The sequence below is a fragment of the Aythya fuligula genome, chromosome 1 (genome assembly GCF_009819795.1).
Source record: "Aythya fuligula isolate bAytFul2 chromosome 1, bAytFul2.pri, whole genome shotgun sequence".
In the NCBI taxonomy this organism is placed as follows: domain Eukaryota; kingdom Metazoa; phylum Chordata; class Aves; order Anseriformes; family Anatidae; genus Aythya; species Aythya fuligula.
In genome coordinates, this window is record NC_045559.1 from 27932499 (window position 1) to 27953404 (window position 20906).

A 20906-nucleotide genomic window follows, 5' to 3' on the forward strand; every position below is an offset into this window, starting at 1 on the left:
TGCCAAGTCCCAAGGTAGTACTATGTCCACAAACAGTGATTCTTTACAGGCAGGTTCAGACAGTTAACACACCACAGTTCAGACAAGATTTGAACTCATGGTCTTTAACATTATGGAATATTCCTGGTTCCCAATGGAGCACAGGTAATTCCTGTTTCAGCAAACTAGGAATATACAAACACGGGGATTCATTACTAATCTTACCTTGTCTTTTAATTGTTAAATTATTGTTAGAAAAAATATGTAATTATAATCTAATAGAATTGTCTGAGCAAATTATCATAACCTTAATGCAGCTGGTGTAACAAAACTGTATAGTGAGCCTTAACTGTAGTCACTGAAGATGCAGGAGTAAGTAACTTAAAGAGCAAAACTATAGCTGTGATCACTGTTATTTCCTTCCTATTAACTGTACTGAATTCCTTTTAAAGCAGAAGCCAACTAAGAGATTCCAAAAGTGTTACTGCAGAAAGACTCAGAGTAAATGCAAGAGACTACACCAATACAATATCTTTTATACCATACTTTTGTTCATTCTTAAAGAATAATCTTGCTATTTTCCCTTTCTTCTAGAAATATATATGGTATTGTTTTTCCTAACTTTAAGAAGTGCTCCACTCCTGCAGGGTGGAGCTAAAATCTGACTTGTTATACTGAAGTTTTCTTCACTGCACTCCACCTCCTTCAAGGTTCCAGAGACCTTGGTGAGACAACAGTGTATTCACTTGTTTTTTGTGTCAGGCCCTCAAAAACCAGGGAAAGCCTACATGACTTCAATATTCTCTGTTATTTAGCCAGAACACAAGTAGTCATATAGCTCAGTGAATCAGAGGAAGGAGAGATCAGATATTTGAATATGGACTGATAAGCAAGAACAGCAATTCCTGGACAAAACAAAGTTGCAGAAGATAACACTCAAATGATTTGTAATGTTTCATGTGTACTCACCTCCTTCTTCTGAACCTCAAGAAGACCTTAAACTTCAATCTTGAACTGGAGTGATGTCCAAAATCAATTCCAGTATCACCATCCTGAAAAGACAGAGAGGAATATTTACAGCTATTTAGATATCATTCAACAAAAGCAAAACAGGAAAGATCTTATCACATCCCCTAATTAGTTCCACTGTGCATAACCTGGTTCATAAGTATTCTGAAAGAAAAAAAATTAGTTATAATTTTCAATTTTTCTATTTTGACAAAAATATTTTGGGTAAAAGACCGAGCGAGATTAAAGAGAAAGATTCTTTTAACAAGTAGTCAGCTTAAAGAGTACCTTCACTATTCCACAAAGAAATATAATTGTTCATTGAGGCTCTGCCTTGCAGTAGAGGGACAGATAAGGCATGACTCAAAGTCCGGTCTTATTTTTTTAATTCTATTTTTATTATTCACAGATCTGAAGACAAGCAAGTAGGAAGCTTCCCTGAAGTAGTTTGTTCTTGACAAAGAATTGTACATAGTATCAACTACCAATACGTTCAGTCATGTTAAGGAAGTTACAGAAGCTGGGAGACAGCACAGCAATGAAATTTAAATCTATATGTATTTTAGGGAGGCTGAAAGGACAAGAAGAAAAGAACAGCTTGAATGCTGAGATTATAAGATTGCGTTAAAAGAAGAGCGTTGGACAAGGCAAAAGAAATAAAGACCATGAAGGTCTGTAGAAAGTTTCTCGACATTGCATCTATGCTACCAAATGAAGCAATGTCTGAGCACATTTCTGTTTGATGAAATCATATGGCAAAGACCAGCCTATATCTATGCTAGAATACTGACATACCCTCCAAAAATACAGGGCCGGCATTCAAGCTAAAGGAAATGGCCAAATGAATGTCTGAAAATTTTAATAGCATCATAGAATGGCTTGGGTTGGAAGGAACCTTAAAGATTACCTAGCTCCACCACCCCCTGACATGGACAAAGATGCCACCCACTAGATCAGGTTGCCCGGGGCCCCATCCAACCTGGTCTTGAACAGCTGCAGGGATGGGCATCCACAACTTCTCTGGGCAACCTGTTCTAGGGTCTCACCATCCTCTGAGTAAAGACTTTCCTCCTAACATGTAATCAAAATCTCCACTCTTTCAGTTTAAATCCATTCTCCCTTGTTCTATCACTATCTGCCCATGTAAAAAGTCACTCTTCTTCCTTTTCATAGGCCCCCTTTACTGAAAGGCTGCAATGAGGTCTCCACAGAGCCTTCTCCAAGCTGACCATCCCCAGCTCGCTCAGCCTTTCTTCACAGAACAGGTTATTCATTATCTTTGTAGCCCTCCTCTGGACCCACTCTAACAGCTCCTTCTCCATATCCTTCTTGCGCTGGGGGTCCCAGATCTGGAAGCAGTACTCCAAGTGGGGTCTCACAATGGCAGAATAGAGGGGGACAATCACCCCCTTTGCAGCCCAGGACACAGTTGGCCTTCTGGGCTGCAAGCACACATTGCTGGATCATATCAAGCTTTCCATTCATCAGAACTCCAAGTCCGTCTCTGCAGGGCTGCTCTCAATGAGTTCTTCTCCTAGTCTGTACTCCTGCGTGGGATTGCCCTGGCCCAGGTGCAGCACCTTGCACTTGGACTTGTTGAACCTCATTAGGTTCACGTGGGCCCAATTCTCAAGCTTGTCCAGGTCCCTTTGGATGGCATCCCTTCCTTCTGTATTGACTGCACCACTCTGCTTGGTGTTGTCTATGAACTTGATGAGGGTGCATTCAATTCCACTGTCTATGTCATTGATAAAGATACCAAACAATACTGGTCCCAAAATGGACCCCTGAGGGACACCACTAGTCATCAGCCCTCACCTGGACATAGAGATGTTGGCCACAAATGTCTGGATGTGGCCATCTAGTCAATTCCTCATCCACTGAATAGTCTACCCTTCAAATATGTATCTTTCCTATCTAGAGATAAGGACATTGTGTGGGACCATGTCAAAGGCCTTACAGAAATCCAGGTAGATGACATTGGTCAGTCTTCCACTGTCAAAATTTCTGGAGCAATGCTAGTTTGCAAGGAGTAAGAATGTGGCAGGGGCCTGGAAATATTTCCAATCATGGTTTAATTTGCTTATATAGACATAGCCTTAGCATCTGAAACTCTGTGACTTCTGAAGTAGCCTCTCAACAGTGCCTCTCGGCAATTCTCCCTTGCTGACAAGGTCAGACAGAAGCAGACTAAAGAGTAAAATGAATATAGAATTTTATAAAGAGAAATCTGCTTTCCCACAGTTAAAAAAAAATCTGTGTTCCAACTGGCATTATTAATACACACTTTGTTACAAGATGTTTGGACATTTAAAAGAGTTCCAGTTCTAACTTCTTCCTTTGTTTGTAGAGTATAACAAAACCTGCTGGGAAGGTCGAAGTTCCTAGAAAACTGAAAGCTACCTGGCAGCCTCTGTAGTAGAGCAAGTGAAGAAGGAAGAGCAGAGAACGACAGGCTGGAGGAATAAACACTACGTGAAACCTCTGCACAGTAGGACAGCACTGGGAAATGAGAATGAAATCTTATGAGCTCTTAATACAAAGAGAAAAAAGAAGAAAATGTTAAAAACAGGTAAGGATCCTAAGGCAAACAGGAGGAGGTGAAGATGGGTGGCAATTCTTAAAAGTTGCTGCAAAGTAAAATATGTGTCAATGAAACTTTGTGCGATGGTCATGTGGTTATCCTACATCCAAAACGGCAATGTCCAACCAATTGGAAGAAGCATTTACGTTTCTCTTCTGTTTTCTGTTAAAATATTGTATATGTAGCTATGCCTCTGAATTTTCTTCTTCAATTAAAGTCTACACAGAAATACAAAGTATGCTTATTTCTCCAACCATATGTGTTGTCTGTTGACAGATGTTAGTATGTGGGCCTTGAACATCAGTATCTGTATTCTTATTTTTTTTCCCTGTATTCCTTTACTCCAAAAATGTTTCAGATAATCAGATTTCTCAGTCTAGATCCTATTAAACATCACATTTTGCTTCATCCCGGAAAGAAAGCCAATACATGATAGTTATATGAAATCTTACATCAAAGCATGACCTATTTTGGTGAGACACAGACTTCTTGTAAAAAATTTTTGGTGATATCATTTTATCATAATTATTCACTTACAAATAAGTCTCAATTTGGAAATAGCTACACTGGCTAGTCTCAGTCATTAATATTTTATCTTTGTTCTTTTTGAATGATCAGGATTTCTAGAATTTTCAAAAATCAACAAAGAAATTCACAGTAGGAAGGCATGCACATAGCACATGTGACATATGTGCATCAGATAGATGGCAGGCCTTACTTATGAACTTTTTACCAGTATAAATCTTCACCTTTAGAAATGTATAATTTGACCTACACTTCATTTACATTACATTCCAGTGCAATTTACAGCAGTCTCTTAAAACAACTATTATTTGATGATAAAATTATGATCATCCATCTAGTATAAAAGCTTTACAAGTGATAGTTCCCTTTTCACACACGGACATTGTTATACAGGTCGTGTAGTATTTTGTCATAAGATATGCTGATGCTATATCACATCCTGCACTAGATTTTTTACATTGTTCATTATGAGTACAACTAACAGGATTTGGCTCTTATTTATGTGAATTGTCACAGTTGTTTCAGAAATCACTAAAACATAACAAAATAATTCAAAATGAAATCCAAATTCATCTCCAGATGAAGATATTCTTTTGAAACTTAAATAAACAAATACAGTGCCCACATACTGTAAACAATTCTCTTTAACTCTTTCATTTAATTATTGGATTCATCTCTTAGCTCATTTTACTTAGATCATAAATTATTAGGATAAGTTTACCTGTTATATATTTGAACTCTGTCTACAATAACTTATATGTATATATATATATATTTAGATCACCTGCTCACATTCATTATCCTGGCTTGTCAGTGGCCTTTGGTACCTTTTGAAAATTTAAGTAATTCCATAGAAGTACACTAAAGCTTTTAAACATTTCTACTATTTATTAGATAGCAGCCATTCTGATGTGTCTCTATTTCATGTCAGGCCTGCCCATGCACATTTTTCTATTAAAAATGTTTCAAATTCACAGAATCACAGAATTTCTAGGTTGGAAAAGACCTCAAGATCATCGAGTCCAACCTCTACCTAACGCTAACAATCCCCACTAAACCATATCCCTAAGCTCTACGTCTAAACGTCTTTTAAATTGTGCATTACTATTTTATGTAGGTAGTTGTATAAAATATTTCAACTCAACAAAGCATTCAGGAGTATTCTAGAACATGGTTGAAGGTCACATATATTAGATATATTTAGATATGCTTGCTGATCTGAAGATAGGGCCAAAGACACAGCTGGTTTCAGTGAAACAAGAATTACTTGTTAGAGACACTGACACTATTTTAATAGCATATATGTTCACTGGTATTCATATCTTCCACCTTTCAAACATATAGCAATCCTGTGCAATTAAAAACAAAAGAAGTCCTAATTTATAATAGGACTTTGGAGCAAGTCTTAATTTGCATTATGTCAATTGGACATCCTGAATTTTATTTGAAAATACATCGTTAAGATATGTATATATTTTAGAAGTATGAAATAAAAATGTTTAAAGTTACTTAATAATCAGACTATATATTTTTCTTATATTTAAACTACTTCAAGACATTACTTTACACTTTAAAAAAAATGCATTTTTAAAGAGTGTTATGTAGATCATAGTACTGCAAATAGGGAAAAAAAAAAAAAAAAAAAAGTACTGCTTTTCTTCCTGAATCTAAGAATTGAATTGGACAGGTTCCATGACTGGGAAACACTCAGAAGCTCATAACTAGATGAGCACTACTGGATGCCATTATAATTAACAAGAACATGCAAAATAAATTAATAGTTATGTTTTATAATCATTCCAAAGTTAAATGAGCCTACAAAAAGACCTTCATACTACTGTGATCTCATTAGCTAATTTTTACATGCCACTCTACATTAATACTTAGACAAATGAAGGCTACATTTTGTTATCATTAGGTCTAAACAGAAGCACCGTGGTTGTGGGAGCAAACAATTTTTTTTTTTTACCTGGCACAGAGAAAATAATTAATTCCTGAACACTTCTCCTTGAGTTGTTAACCTCCTGCAACTTTCTCTTTTCCAAAATTTTAAACAAAAGCTATGTACTTACAGAATTTCCATACCACTAAAATTAATCTTGAATTTTCAAAAATGGAATTTCCTCATCAAAATATCTGTACTCAATTAATCACATCACACAACACTGCAAAGAAATTTGTCAAGAAAAAATAATAAAAATTACAGACAACCATTAAAAATCTAGTATTTAATGCTGTAGGAATTGTGTAGTGACAGAAAAAAAGGAAAAAAAATATGATGGACTAAATATATTTTGTACTTCTGAAATGTCCCAGTGTGTTGGGTCTGTCTGAGCTGGAGTCACCTGTAAATGATGTACAGGTTATACATAACAGCTCATTTGGGTGCAGAGGGCTGGGAGGGGCTCAATTGTTTTCTCCATTCAGATCTTACTTGTACTAAAAATTAATAGGACATTGATTACTTATTAAGACACAATGGAGAAAATGGAGACAGTATGAATAAACAGAAAGCCTGGAGCAAAGTCTTCTCTTTCCAAACCTTCACAGGAAGGTTGTCTGAATAGCTGGGTATACAGACTAAACCACCCCTGAGGCAGGTCTAACTTGCTTGACTTGTATTTACATGATAGATAACCCATGTTGACACTAATCTCTTAAGTATGCACGAGCCAATATCATATTCATGGAGATTTCTAAACTATTTATCCAACATGAGCAGATACTATGCCTTACTTTATCTTCAGGCATGTCTGTCTTCCTTCTGAAAACATATGATTTAGTGTAAGACAGTTCAAAGAAGATCCACTTCCCACTTGTTGCTGAATTTTCTTATGCCTCTTATATTAAACTGCAGCAGCCTACAGGAACTGGTGGGAGAAGAACATTAAAAAAAAAAAAAAAGGGAAATAACTAGTCCAAAACTGTTTGAACTACAATACTAGTTTACTTATACCACAAACACAATGACACTGCAATTTTGTTTATTATTTACAGGATTACAACTTTTCTGTTTCTCCCATGTTTCCATGTGACTTGACCAGAAGGGATTCAGGAACACTATCAGACAAGAATGTAAAAGCAACAACTTTAGAAAATATTATAAAGGAACATCATAGGTTTTCTTATGTATTTAATTTGTTCTTGTAGAGAGATGTGTTTTGAGATTTACAAATTAGCAAAACATAAAGTCAAAGAGCACCTTACCCTTCTGCCATGATGCATGCACCATTATTACAGATGTTTTCACTAACACTAGGAGAGACCCAGGAAGTTGTCTTGTCCAAAGTCTTGCTTAAAAAATTGTCTGAATTTAGACTTGGTTGCTTAGGACATCAGCCAGACACATCTTCAAAACTTTCAAAAAAACAGATTTTGCAACCTGGTTTCTCTAGGAAACTTGTTCTGCTACATAACTGTCATTTTAGTGAAAATATTTTCCCTTACACTGAATCAGCACCTCCACACAGAATATCTCTACGCATTCCAACTCTTTTCTGTAGGGAAAGTCCCTTCCTCTTCTCTGCCTTTCTCTTCTGTAGAACTTGCATCACTGAGCTCCAATTCAATTTGTCCTGCCACTTAGCAGTTATTCTAATGATGCTCTGCATGTGGAGCATCTAGCCCCTGTTTATTCTCCATTCCCAAGAATCCCACCTAAACAAATATATTAAATACTCATTAAAAAAAAAAAAAAAAAGTTTATCTCCACTCCCAAGAAATGCAGATGGAAACCCATCTAATCAACCAAATACACAAGAAAAAACATATATTGCAAGAAGACAGCTCCTGACCACCCCTTTACTCCCCATCAAACTGCTAAAAACCAGAAGGAAAACAGGAAAAAATAAATAAAATAAATAAAATAAAAAACTATGAAAAATGGGAGAGAAAATAACAAATACAGAAAGGTTATAAGATAACTTATACAATTACAAATTCCTGCCAAAAACGCCACCATGAAAATACAGATAACCATTCCACTAATTGCAAACATCTCCATCAGCTGACCGTTAGCAGCATTTGCTAAGTAGATGTTTCCCAGTTTGGCTGAACAGTGGGTTACTCCCTCATCAACATGAGGCTTCCATGGCCTTACCACGTGTTCAGTTTGGGCACCTGCAGGACTGCATACACTGCTTCTGAGGTTGGTTCAATACTGATCCAAACACCGAGGTCAGCTGCAGACAATCATTGCAAAATATGTCCGTGACATAATCAGGTCCTTGCAGAGGTCCTTACCCTGACACCAACATTGGGTATGACTTCATTTGCCATGTCTTTTGGAAAGAGGAGACTGCTATGTCATTGACAGTGTGTTCTTTCTCACAGTTTGTGATGAGAGGCCTCTACAGGCCTCTCTAGAGGATGCTGCTCTCACTTCTCTCAGTCATCTACTCCTCACTTGCCTACTTAGAGCCACACCAAACTGCAGAGAGAGAACTTGTACATACAGACCAGCTCTCCCCACAGAAGCAAATGCCTAATCCAGTCTTCAGCTATCCTGTATTTCCATACAGTACGCTTTAGAGAGTTAGATCAGATGACCTCCAGAGGTCCCTTTCAACTTCAACTACTCTGATTCTGTGATTCAGGTTTATCTCACACACAGAGTCAGCTCATAAAAATATACAGATTTTGTATGAAAATAAGAACAACTGCTCTTGATTATCACATCCATCTGGAATTTGACATTCTATTCATGTTAAACAACCAACACCTATTCCTTCAACTGTAGCCAAAAGAGATGACATCAAGAAAGACAAAGAACATAAATAAAACCCATATTCTGATCTAATCCCTAAAGAAACCTAAGAAACAGAGCACCTTCATAACACTGAAATGTCCCTACAAGTATGGCAGATAAAAATTAGGGCTGTTAGATATTTCTATCTGTCTTGTAGGAGTGAACCTTACATTGGGCTATGACCCAAAGTAAATTTCTAGCCACAGTCAATAACTGCTTTGATGCAGATTGGAATTTATGTCCTTGAAGGGGCAACAAAAGGAAAAAAAAATCAAAAAAATCTACCACTATTTCAAAGAGGGTCACTGAATAAAAATGAGTAAGCTTGTTAAAAGGAAGAAAAAAGACAGCTACAAGTGTCACATCTTCACAGATGGCACAGAGACTGATTAAAGACACCTTTTGCAAGCTCAGAAGAAATGCATGCAACCTATCAAAGAAGACTAAGAAAGTCCAGAGAAGAGAGCTGACTTGAACAAACAGGATAAAGGAGACTATTAGGAGGAGAAAAAAAAAAAAATATTAGAAAAGAAAGAAGGATGCTATTCTTCTAAAAACTTCAAGTTGTGTCCAAGTGAGGAAAAGAGAAAGAATGTTAGTGTCTGGCAGGCTTAAATGTAAATACACATTAAAGTGTTAGAAAGCCACAGGGGCTGGCAGCTGCATGTGGGCTGAGGTCCAGGAGAGGTGGGGGCTGTCCACTTCTGGACAGAGGTGGGCAGGGCAGAATCTGGCCATCCCTGAACAGGGAGGAGGGTAGTCCTGGGGGATCTATTTTTGTCCTGTAAATTAGATGAATCTAAAAGCACACTCACTACTGTCCTGATCCTCATCTCTAACTACTGAATGATAGTCATCAAAAAGAAGAGGCCTTTTTCCTAGAAAGCAGCAGAAAGGCAAATGGAGTGTGCCCTAAGTTCTGGAGAGTGACTGATGCTGCGTCATGCTGGTGGAGCCATATGCTGTTACTAAATGCTGCCTTCAGCCATGATGGTGGTATAGCTGGTTGCAGCTAGTCAACAGAGACCTGTGGCCTATTAGATACACCAGATACTGGGCTACTGTCCTCTGTGAATCTGTCTTTAGATTTCAAGAGAGTCCAGGTCATCTACTTTGACTTTTAGGCATTTCCAATCACATTACTTTTGGATATACTCATTTGATAATGTTATTTTGTTATACTTGCATTTCAGCGTCAGCAGGAAAAAAAAAATAGCAGCCACTGATACCTATACAAAATCACAGGATGGGGTACTGAAGGAAACTTGACCTTTTCGACTTTCCAATCTTTTCTTCTCATACAGTTTTTATGGAGGGATGATACTACAGAAACAGTGCACTGAGCAGGAGGACAAGGGATGTAACAGAATACTGGGCACCACTTTGCTTGCGAATATATCATACACAAAGTATTTCAAACATGAACCAGAAAGAATCTTCATGTGATTTCGAGAGAACTCTCTCAAGATCTCTCTCAACATGCATGCTCAAGGATACATAAAAGGGATTATTCATGAGCTTTATATTGTGCAAGTAAACTAAAAGGTACATGTTCAAATATCTAATCTACAGGGTATCCTAACTGCAATACAAGGATCCAGTTCCTTAGGAAGAAAAAAAATGCTATAAACCATTATCTCTTTAAAATACTTTTCTAGTGAATATTTCATAAATTGTTCTCTGTTTTCCTGAAAGATTTATGTCCTGCCCACATGACAAAAGCTACATAGGTGCACCCCAAGGAAGTCAATCACTTTTTGTTAGCAGAAATTTTCATTAACATAACAATATCTTCAGTGAAGAAGAAAGAACATTTCACATGTATACTTTTATCCTTTTTTTGTTGTTGTTGTTCAAAAACAACATAAATGCTCATGTTATTTCTAATTATGACTGAAGTCAATGGTATTATATTAACATGTATATGCTGTGTAGCAGGATAAGAACATCAGTAAATGAATATAAATCTAGTCCTACTGATCTTCCTTACCAGTCAGTACAAAAGTGAAGCATGTAACAACTTGCATATAATAACTTGATATTTTATGATGAAAAATTTGCACAAGTTATTAGTTTCTAAGTTGGGACATATATTAAAACATAATTACATGCTTTTTCAATTATTTTTTACTTGGTTGCTGTAAGTAGTTGCTCTGTAACACCCTAATTGTGCTTTAACCACACTCCTCTCAGATTCTTTGCAACTTTCTGGAAAAGAACTTTAAATCATATGAAGAAATCTGAATTCATCTTTTCAAAGCACAAAGTATGTAGGGTCCAAATGTTGCCTGTAACTTTTGTGAAGCTGTCTGACATAACTGCAGAGCTGCAGTACAACTCCCCACATTCAGCAGGTTACATACAGAGGTATCTGTATATATCTTCAATTTTTTTAATTGCCTTTTGGATGATATTGCCACAGCAGCAAATCCTCTTACCCTGGTGATTTAAACCAATGGCAAGAGCTAAAGAAACAGTGACCAAAGCATTCAGCTTTGATTTTCATAAGATAAGAAATTATATTTGCTTATAAAGAAGCAACTGTGTGGAATGAATTTAATCTGTTCAATTGATTAAGAAAAAAAGTTTAAAACAAAACGAAGGGCACAAGTTAATTTAAGCATTTATTTAAATTCTCATTTCTGCATCAAATTTCATAATAAATGAGTAAAACAATTCCCATAGCAACATCCTACACTGTATGATACACATGCTACTTGTGAAACACAAAATATTTTCTATTGCAAACATACAAATCAAAACATAATGGGAATGTGGATTGCTTTTATATTTTAGAAGCAATAAATTTTCTTGGACACAGACATTTTTCTATTTATGCTCATCTTGTGACTTTCTTTAATCAATCAATCTTACATTAATAAAATGGCCCTCATATAAACACTTCAGGGCACTGTACAATCTCAATATGAAATAAATACACAAAAATATTAATAAGCTAAACTGCATGCTTTTGCTTTCCAAATTATTAACATATTATTTTATTTTTAAAAGGGATGATTGAAATACGAACATTAAGAGAATCATGGCAGGTAAGTACTTTACTTCAAAAATGTATGGTGTGATTACTTCTGCCAGTAACATGATTTGCTTTGGCTGTGGCAGAGCCAACAAATTTTAATTTACAACAATTTGCTGAATACAATCCTGTGGAAATTCCAGTCAGGGATATAAGTCTGATCCAATGTCCCAAAAGGAGTATCGTTCCACTTACTCATTAGGACCAATTAAAAACTGGCAGGTAATATACAGGCTCTGTTCCTAAACTGCTTTAATCTTTACACATAATCAGTGGCACAAATATATGGTCTCTAACACACAGAAAGTAAACACCCTCCCCCATAAAATCAGGAATACAAACCAGAAAAGCTTACATTTAAATTCCACAGAGAATTGACGATGTAGTATCTTAACCTGTTTTAAGCTTCCAGATATTACTGCGCCATGAACAAAGGCTTCTTGAACAAAAGCAGTTCATTTTTTTTTTTTTACCATAGTCTAGCAAAACAATAATTTTGCTATGGTAACGATGTGCTTTCCTGATTTATTTTCTGGGGTTTTAGACCAAGTAGGCCAGTCCCCACCTAGCCCCAAGCCCCTTGTCACGCATCTCCCTTGGCAGTACAGCACTCGCTAATGTCAGCAGACTTCAAAGGAGCTATCTTCAGTTAAGCTTTTGTTTCTCCCTTCACCCCAAAACCTAGAAAAACATATCACTTTTGCTTACAGGCTTCACAAATTTCCTAGAAGAAATGGGGAATATTTCTTCAAAACCAAGAGATGAAAATGGGATAAATGGTGACAGAAGTGAAGTGCAAAAAGCAAAAGAGGACACAGAGTAAGCTGTGGAAGCCACAGTATGTACCTCTGGAACAGGAAAACAAGGAAAGAACAAGTGTTGGAGGCAACTGCGTTCCTGCTGGGTGGCCTGGGCTGTAGACTCTTACTGCTTTGGGTTAGCTCTGGGTACTCATGTGACCATGCACACACAAGGACAAACACGTAATTCCAGTAGAGTAAATGAACAAGATCAAGTAGTTGGCATTTGAAGCATGCAGCTGGTCTGTCACACCAGAGCAGATGCACTTCAGATGCTACTCAGCAGCAGCTTTTCCACCTGCCCTTATCTGCAGCATTGTGCAGTGTTAACAGGAAAAATGCAAGCAGCTGAAGAATTAAGTAATATAAGAAGATAGAAATAAATAAGGAAAGGCAGACAATGGAGAAGAAGAATGAGAACAATGAAAGAATAAACAGAGAAAATGTTAAAATGTGGATAAAGACAACCACCAATATGCTGGTGTCAAACGTAGAGATTAAAGTCATGTCTTCCTAACGTCATGAAGCATTTATTTAAATTTGATCTTGCTGCCCTGCACTGCATTGTAAAAGGGCCTTTGGACAACTGTCTACCGGCAGTCACAGGAAGAGCTTGCACTGCAGTAGCTGAATACCGCCTGCAGGAAATTTAAACTGTCCTTGATTTAAAGCAATTGAAACTTTTCAATAAAAACAAATAAATTTAATTTCATTTGATGTTACCATTAAATGTTGGAGTATAAGGAATGCTTTCTGAAATACTAGATGGAAGAGATTTCCAGGCTAGCTTGGCATTGATGTAACTAAGCTACCCTTCAGTAGTGAAATTTCCTCTGATTTCAGTAGAACAGTTTTAAAGCCAGAACTGAGCACATCTGAAATTCGTTCATTTGTGGATTCCAGAACTGAGATTCATGTAGTGCTGCTACCCATTATTCCCTCTCCACAGCACAGCTTTCAGTAGGTATGTTTTTAGGGAAAATAAATATACAATGGATACCACTTCAACTTCTCCAACTCAGCATCCTGTTGACTTTACTGACTGGTAAAACCCTTGCCTGCAACAAGCAAACAAGATCTGGCCTTTGAGTTCATAATATTCTTAACTCTACATGTAAGTTTCTCTAAGGATTCAAGGCAAGTGCAAAATGTCCCTCATCCCCATAACTCTGCAAACAGCATCCCAGGCAACCTGGCCTCCAGCTGTCACTTCAGAAGGGTGCAGATTTCCCATCTCATTATCTGCCAGCCCTCATGGGAGATCTCAGATTTGCAGGACACAGAATCAAACCCACCATGTTAAGTATAGAAAGACTATGGTATGTTCAGCAGATTTCACGTTATTTTTACAAGATGTCAGCAGTAAGCAATTACAGCAACGTTCAAATCTGCTTGGCTATTTTTTTACATTTAGAAGCTTATCTGAGGTTTACCCAAAGAATTCCATACCCCCACCCCCCTTTTTTTTTAATCTTATCTACTTATTTTTATCATTAATCTATAAATTATTTCTCTCATTCCAAACTCTTGATATGATCTATTTCAACTTTAGCCCAACTAGTTCATATAAAACACATTTAAAATACATTTTAATATGTTTAATGTTTATATTAATCACAAAGCAAAGACATGAATTTTGGTGGCAAAATCCAACTTTATTTTGTCATGTGCTAGGTACTAAAACTGTGCTCACTGACATGCAGGAAAAAAAAAAAAGTATATTTGCAATATATTTTTTAGTCTCTTTCATTGCTGAAGTCAATAAGCTCCGACCAAAATTGCTTTGGTTAATTCTTTTTTTTCTTTTTCAATCATTGAAGTGTAAAATAGAGGGATTTTAGTTGGTATTAAATGTTAATTCCAATACAAGTATAAATTCAGTGTTGCTTGTGCACCTCTGTACTGTTATATGTGAAGAGAATCACAAAGCAACAGGTGACTTGTATTATTTGACTGGCTATTGCACAAAGTGGAAATATAGTACTGCATTTTCATTTGGTAGCTGAAGTTATCAAATTTTCAAAATTTCCAGAGGTAAGGTATATAAAATCCATTGAAAGGTACTATTCTTTAAAAATAAAGCAAACTAAAATCAGCTGTTGTACCCGTCAGTGAATCAAAAAGTGCCTTCTATAATTACATCTGAAGACTTTTTACTTAGTGATATGCATGCAGGTATTTATAGTGAGGAAACAAATAGTAATCTTATTCCTGGCTACTTTTATTAATTTTATTTCAAACCACAGGTCCCAGAATGCACAGAACTAAAAGAGAAGGAAAATAGAGGACAAAACATAGAAAGTGTACAGGAAGAACACACAATTTCAAAACACAGTTTCTTCATTTCTTTCAAACAATTGTCCATGTGCTTTGTTTATGATCATAGAAATTTATCTAGATGCTGTACGTTATCTCCACATTCTATGAGAACATCAACGACAAAACTATTTTCCAAATTCAGTTGACAGAAAGTACAGCATATTATGTCTGGTGGAATGGTAGAAGAAGATCCACCATCACTTTTACAATGTGTGGCGTTGGGATTACAGCACAGTCAGGGCAACACTCAGAGCTTATGAAGGTACAAGACCAAAGAGCGACCTGAAAGAACCAACTTTTTGCAGGCAAAAGATAAAAGTTTTGTTAGCAGTATATGGATCAAGCCCCTTGTCCTCTCAAACTGAGCGTCCAAGAAAAAAGTAAATAAATAAACAAAACTCAGGATACTAGAAAGTACCTCGCAAAAACAAGAATTTGTGAGGAGTCCTCAGTGAAATCCTTGGCTACGGTACACACAGGTGGTGGGGAGCAGTAGGAATTCACCCTTGTCGGACAGAGAAGGATGCATCTCTGGTGAGGAATAGATACCTCCAATCTTCTCACAAAAATGAGAAAAGCTACCAATAATACCTGTTAGCTAGCGTGGCTAGCAGCATGTAAAGACCGTAGCACACCAACTCCTAGAAGCAAGTCAAGATCTGATGGTAAAAGCAAATTCCTAACCAATACAAAATGTTGCTTTTCTTTTTAAATATCTTCAGTCACAAAGAAAGGAGAAAGTTCAACTCACCCTTTGAATAGAGCATGATGGTACTGACCACTGCCTCCAGCCAGGCACAGGTTACCCTGCTTCACCTTGGGAAAGCAGTACCTGGATGCAGAACAGGGTGACCAGAAAGCTCATTCTGTCACACTAACAGCTGAAGCTGTCTCACACAGGTGATTTGTTTTGTGGACTCTATGTAGTGCTAAATCTATCGCTACAGTGACCTCCCCCACTGCAGACCTAAGAGTAGCAGCAGCATATTAGGAGCCTGTGACAGATAAGTATGTGTAAGGAACCAGAATTACTCCTGGGACTTTTGGGACTAACAAAAAAATGCAAGCTTCTCACTGTGGAGTGCTGATATCCATAAAGCTGCTGAATAGGCTGACAGTAAACTTCCCATTCCATCTATGGGATAAGAAAGCCATGAGACAAGAATGCTGAATGGAAATCTCTTCTAAGGTACAAGATATAGTTGTCCTGCTGTCTTGAAAAGGGAACAGGTTGAGTGGAGAGTAACAACAAAGTATAACACTGGATGTAATCCTTAGTTTCCTATTTCTGAATCTGAAGACTATGTCCTTAAAAAGGCCATGTTTTCAGAGATTATAACCACCAGACAACTGAGCATAGATATTCTCTGGTTTTGATGTATTTGCAGCTCTTCTGCAGAACAATTAACACTTTCTAGATCTCAGTTTAGTTTGCCTCTTGCTGGAGAACATGAGTGTGATATTCCACATGATGCCCAGAGACATGCACCAAAGTAATTCACAGGTTCTACAAACAGCCTAAGCTCCAAATGAGGGAAATTCTCATCGAGAAAAAACATCTGGAGCTTGGAGGGGCAGTGTGTGGTTTTTCCAGCCTTTTAATGAAGTAAATCAAACTGTCAGGAAAGGCAAGAGATACGAAAAGATCTCTGCTGCAGACACCTTTTGGATCTTTTTACTGTATCTTAGCAAGGTACACAAAGAAAACATTCAGTGTTCCCATTTACAACTAAAGACTCACTTCCCCTATACACTCTACAAACACCAGAAATACAATTTCCCAGAGACAGACACTAAAGGAAACAAAATGAGAAGACAGAAGCAATGATTAAACATGCTATCAGCATGCAATCAGCATGCAGGCACATTATTATTTCTTACTAACAGTTAATTTCCTTATATGTTTGCTTAGTCCTGAAAAAAAAAAAAATGCATTTTATTGAAATGCTCATTAGCTTTTTTCATATTCCTTTTTCTTTTCTTTTTTCTTTTTTTTCTTTTTTTCTTTTTTTTTTTTTTTTCATAAATCAAATGCATTTTAAGTATATGGATGTATTGGGATTTGAACTTTTTTTTTTCTTTTTACTACTGTAACAATAGTGAAAGCCTTCATTAATTATGTTCAGCTTTTGCCTCTTTCAGTTCTCTAATAATCAATTTTCTAACAACTCCTCCCTATTCAAATACTTTGTTACAATGTTTATACATTTATTTTATATAATTGCTATTTTTGCTTTGCATAATTGTTTTTACAAGTACTTATATATGAGAACAAGCAAAATAACACCTAAAGACTTTCAAACAAATCAAATAAAATGCAAACATTTAATAAATTTGGCAGATTTCCCCCTGAAGTCTATGATTTGTTATGATTTTGAACATGTTTTAAAATATTACATTTATGCATTATTTATGTGACACCTCTACCCCACACTGTCACAAAATTACAGTCTAAGCTATTGCAAGAAATGCTTACCAGTATAACAACAAATACAAGTCAGAAGTGACAATTGCTGTGTTCACCCAATGAACAAACAGCATTTACTACTACACTTACGACTTTTTCTGTTATCTTTAATGAAGATAAAATTGAAAAAATATATATTTTATATCTAAATATATGACATACCACCAACCTCTCCAGCTTTGCATATTTTCATGGTTGAAGAATAAACTCCAGAAAATATTAACCACCCACAGAGATCACCTTGACATGCTTTTGCTGCAGAAAATAGAACATTATACAAACTACTGAAGCCTGAAGCATACTCAAAACATCACATCCTATTTGTAAAATGCACAGAAGGAATAATGGCATCAGTGAGAACATTTAAAAAGTAATGCGTTATATTCATTTTTAGCTCTAGAAAACGAAGAGGGTTCTCAAAAAGGAGGCATACACACTTTGCAACAAGCTCAGACTATGCTGAGCATAGACGACTATGTTCTTGGACAAATCCTGCTTAGTTTCACCTAAAAACTAAGCCATTAAAGAATAAAATGAAATCATGCTCACATAAAATAGGCCTACCTGATATAAACACCAAAGGACAAGCTACTGGACAACCAGTATGAAAAACTGGCAGTCATGTCAGAATTTACCAAACCCATATTTGAAAAGGATTTAATATTCAACTTAACTTACTTTGAAGGAAAAGAACATTGGTAAAAGCCTTTATGTTAGATATAAATCTAAAAATTACATTATACATCCAACTATGCCTGCTCGTGAATTTACAGAAACCAGTGTCAAGGTCTGAGATGTACTTCTACCTCTCTCACAGATTCATATAGTCCTTCTGGCCCTTAAGAAAGAGAAGAACTTGTTCAAGTTAAATCCAGTCATGATATTAAATATTTTTATTATTATTATTATTATTTTTAAGGAATTGTGAATAAAAATATGGTGATGCAGCTGTGATAAAAAGTAGTAATAAACTTAGTGACTCAGGCCAACACAACTCAAGAAAATCAGGTTGAGTATTAGCATGCATAGAGGAAGGACAGATGAAATAATACAATTACTATAAGGACAAATAACATCATCTACTAATAAGAGTTTCGTATATAAAGATCCTTTATTTGTCACTACTTGTGCTTTGCTTCATATAGAAAAGGAAAAAAATGCACTATTAAAGTACATCAAGTGATCTACTAAACTTATTTCATCTCTTAATGGCTTTGAGTCTTCGGTAGATGGGGGAACACAAACTCAGCAAAGAGGAAAATGCAGAACAAGACATTTGAATTTATGCCTGCACGTGGCATGTTTCTCTTCTCACAGATATGTTTATTTTAAAGACGATACAATTTCTCAAGAAGAAAAACATTATCTATCTGCCTATTTACCCAGCAGTCAACAAAATCAAAGCATATAAGAATGGAGAAGAGCCACTAGAGCTCATGTAGTGTGTTCATTAGAAAGACATTAGGCTTTCTACTTTCTACTACAGAAAGTATTGAGTTACTCAAGAACTTGACAGTTTTCAGCAACTTTTCTTGGAATGCTCCAAAAAAACTTCATTAGATTAGACTACCTAGAAATGTCAAAAGGATTTCTGATATTCTTACACCAATAAGGCCTTTCTGTATTGGTGAAAAAAGATGGGTTGGGGAGGGGGAAAAGGGCATATAAAGAACGTTGGAAGAAGCTAAGGGAAGGAACACAAATATAGTATTTTGTCTGACTTAACATCTTTGATTCACTCTTATTTACATAGGTACAAACTTCACATAGGTACAAAGACCATTCAGTCCATTACTGAATAGTAGTTTTGACATCTTTGCAACAGTAGAATCCTTCAGGATTAGGCACTCAAAACGAGAAGACTATTGAAGAGCATATCGGACACTTCCTAAACTTCAGTTTTCCCCTTTCACTGCTTTTGTGCAAGAATGAACCCCTTTAAATCTCTAAAACAGTTCACATTTTGGACAGAATTATAGATTTCAAGCTACTACTATTAATATTACTGCTTTCCTTTTGAAGTTCTTACTGCTATTCCCACCTCCTGGGAGCTAGGAGTTTACAGACTTTAAGGTCTGTAAACTACTGTGGTGGAGGAAGGAGAGGACTGACATGGAAAGAGCTAACAATATTCAAGGAGAAGCCAGATAAATTTCTGGAGGTTACAAGATGGATTGTATGGAAATTGGTAGATATAAGTGTTGCTGTGCTAGAAAACCACCCTTTTTCACTGTATGTTTCATGCAACATTTGTTTAGGTATTTTGTTGCATCATTAGTACAGGTGTCAAAACTGAGGTTTTCCAGATCACTAAAGCTACAGGCAAGTGAACTATAATTACAATAGCTTTTAGATGTCCTTTTTATTTTCTATGCAATCTGTTTTTATTCTTCAGACTGTCACTCTGCCTATGCTGTAGAAGTTAGTAAAGCTAAAAAGTTTAATCCAGGACTCTGATTGGAAACAGGATGGGTACTACAATCTGATATTCTTGCCTGCCTATTTCCTGCTGTCACTAAGTGTATTTGCCTAAGTGTATTTGCGATTACTCTGAGTTTTCTATCACATTTTCCCTACCACACTTTACATGTTACACCTGACCTACATTATGTACCACCTACTGCAGACTGTGAGATCTTTGAGATGTGCCTTCTTATTTGGGAGCAAACATACTTAGGCACTGAAGCGAGACACAAATCTTGAACAAGAATGTTTCAACATAAAAAAAAAAAAAAAAAAGAAAAAAAAAAAAAGGAAAAAAAAAAGTCCATTGTATTTATCTCACTACAACCCAAAATTCAGTGCTTTCTCACTTCCACAGCTGGTGTCTCCAGATGCAACCAGCAACACCATTACAGACCATTAAGAAGAACTGGAACAGCAGCAGCAGGACCAAAATGTAAGCACCTCTGATAAATACCTCCAAAAAAGCAAAAAATGAAACTATGCCAACTGCTGCTGCCCCACAAACGTCTGTATCTCTGAAGTCAGCATACTATGTTGCACATCGATTAAATTAACTGGAGTATCCACTGAGCTAAACAAAGTAATATTTGAACAAGCTTGGTTACTGCTTGGTTTATTCATTCCATGCCCAAGGAAAGCTGAAATTACATGAGATCAATTTAAAATTATCAGAAAAAGTGTCTCTCAGATGCATATTTACTAACAATTTGTTGACTTGCTTTTTGCTTTATCCTTTCCTTTCTTTTCTTATGAAATAACTCACCAACATGATCCTCAAGATCCTTTCAAAAACTGAAGTCAATATATTTCACAATTTCACAGGTTTTCACAATAATCAGATGATTTTTTAAGTAAGTGATTTCATCTGTCATTTTCAGTGAAAACAAAAACTATCTTTCAGAATGACAAATGAAGTAAAATAATGTAAAAACTTCAGAAATTTCATAAACACATTCTGTCAGTTAGATCTACTA

General features: G+C 36.3%; 1 protein-coding gene across 1 annotated transcript in view; it reads right to left on the reverse strand.

The window, feature by feature from the left end:
• Positions 1-20906, reverse strand: part of FOXP2 (forkhead box P2) — a 364439-nt gene that overhangs the window by 297225 nt on the left and 46308 nt on the right. The window contains exon 2 of the mRNA XM_032207520.1: positions 949-1031. The gene's annotated coding sequence lies outside the window, so the exon portion shown is untranslated. The remainder of the gene's footprint in view (positions 1-948; positions 1032-20906) is intronic.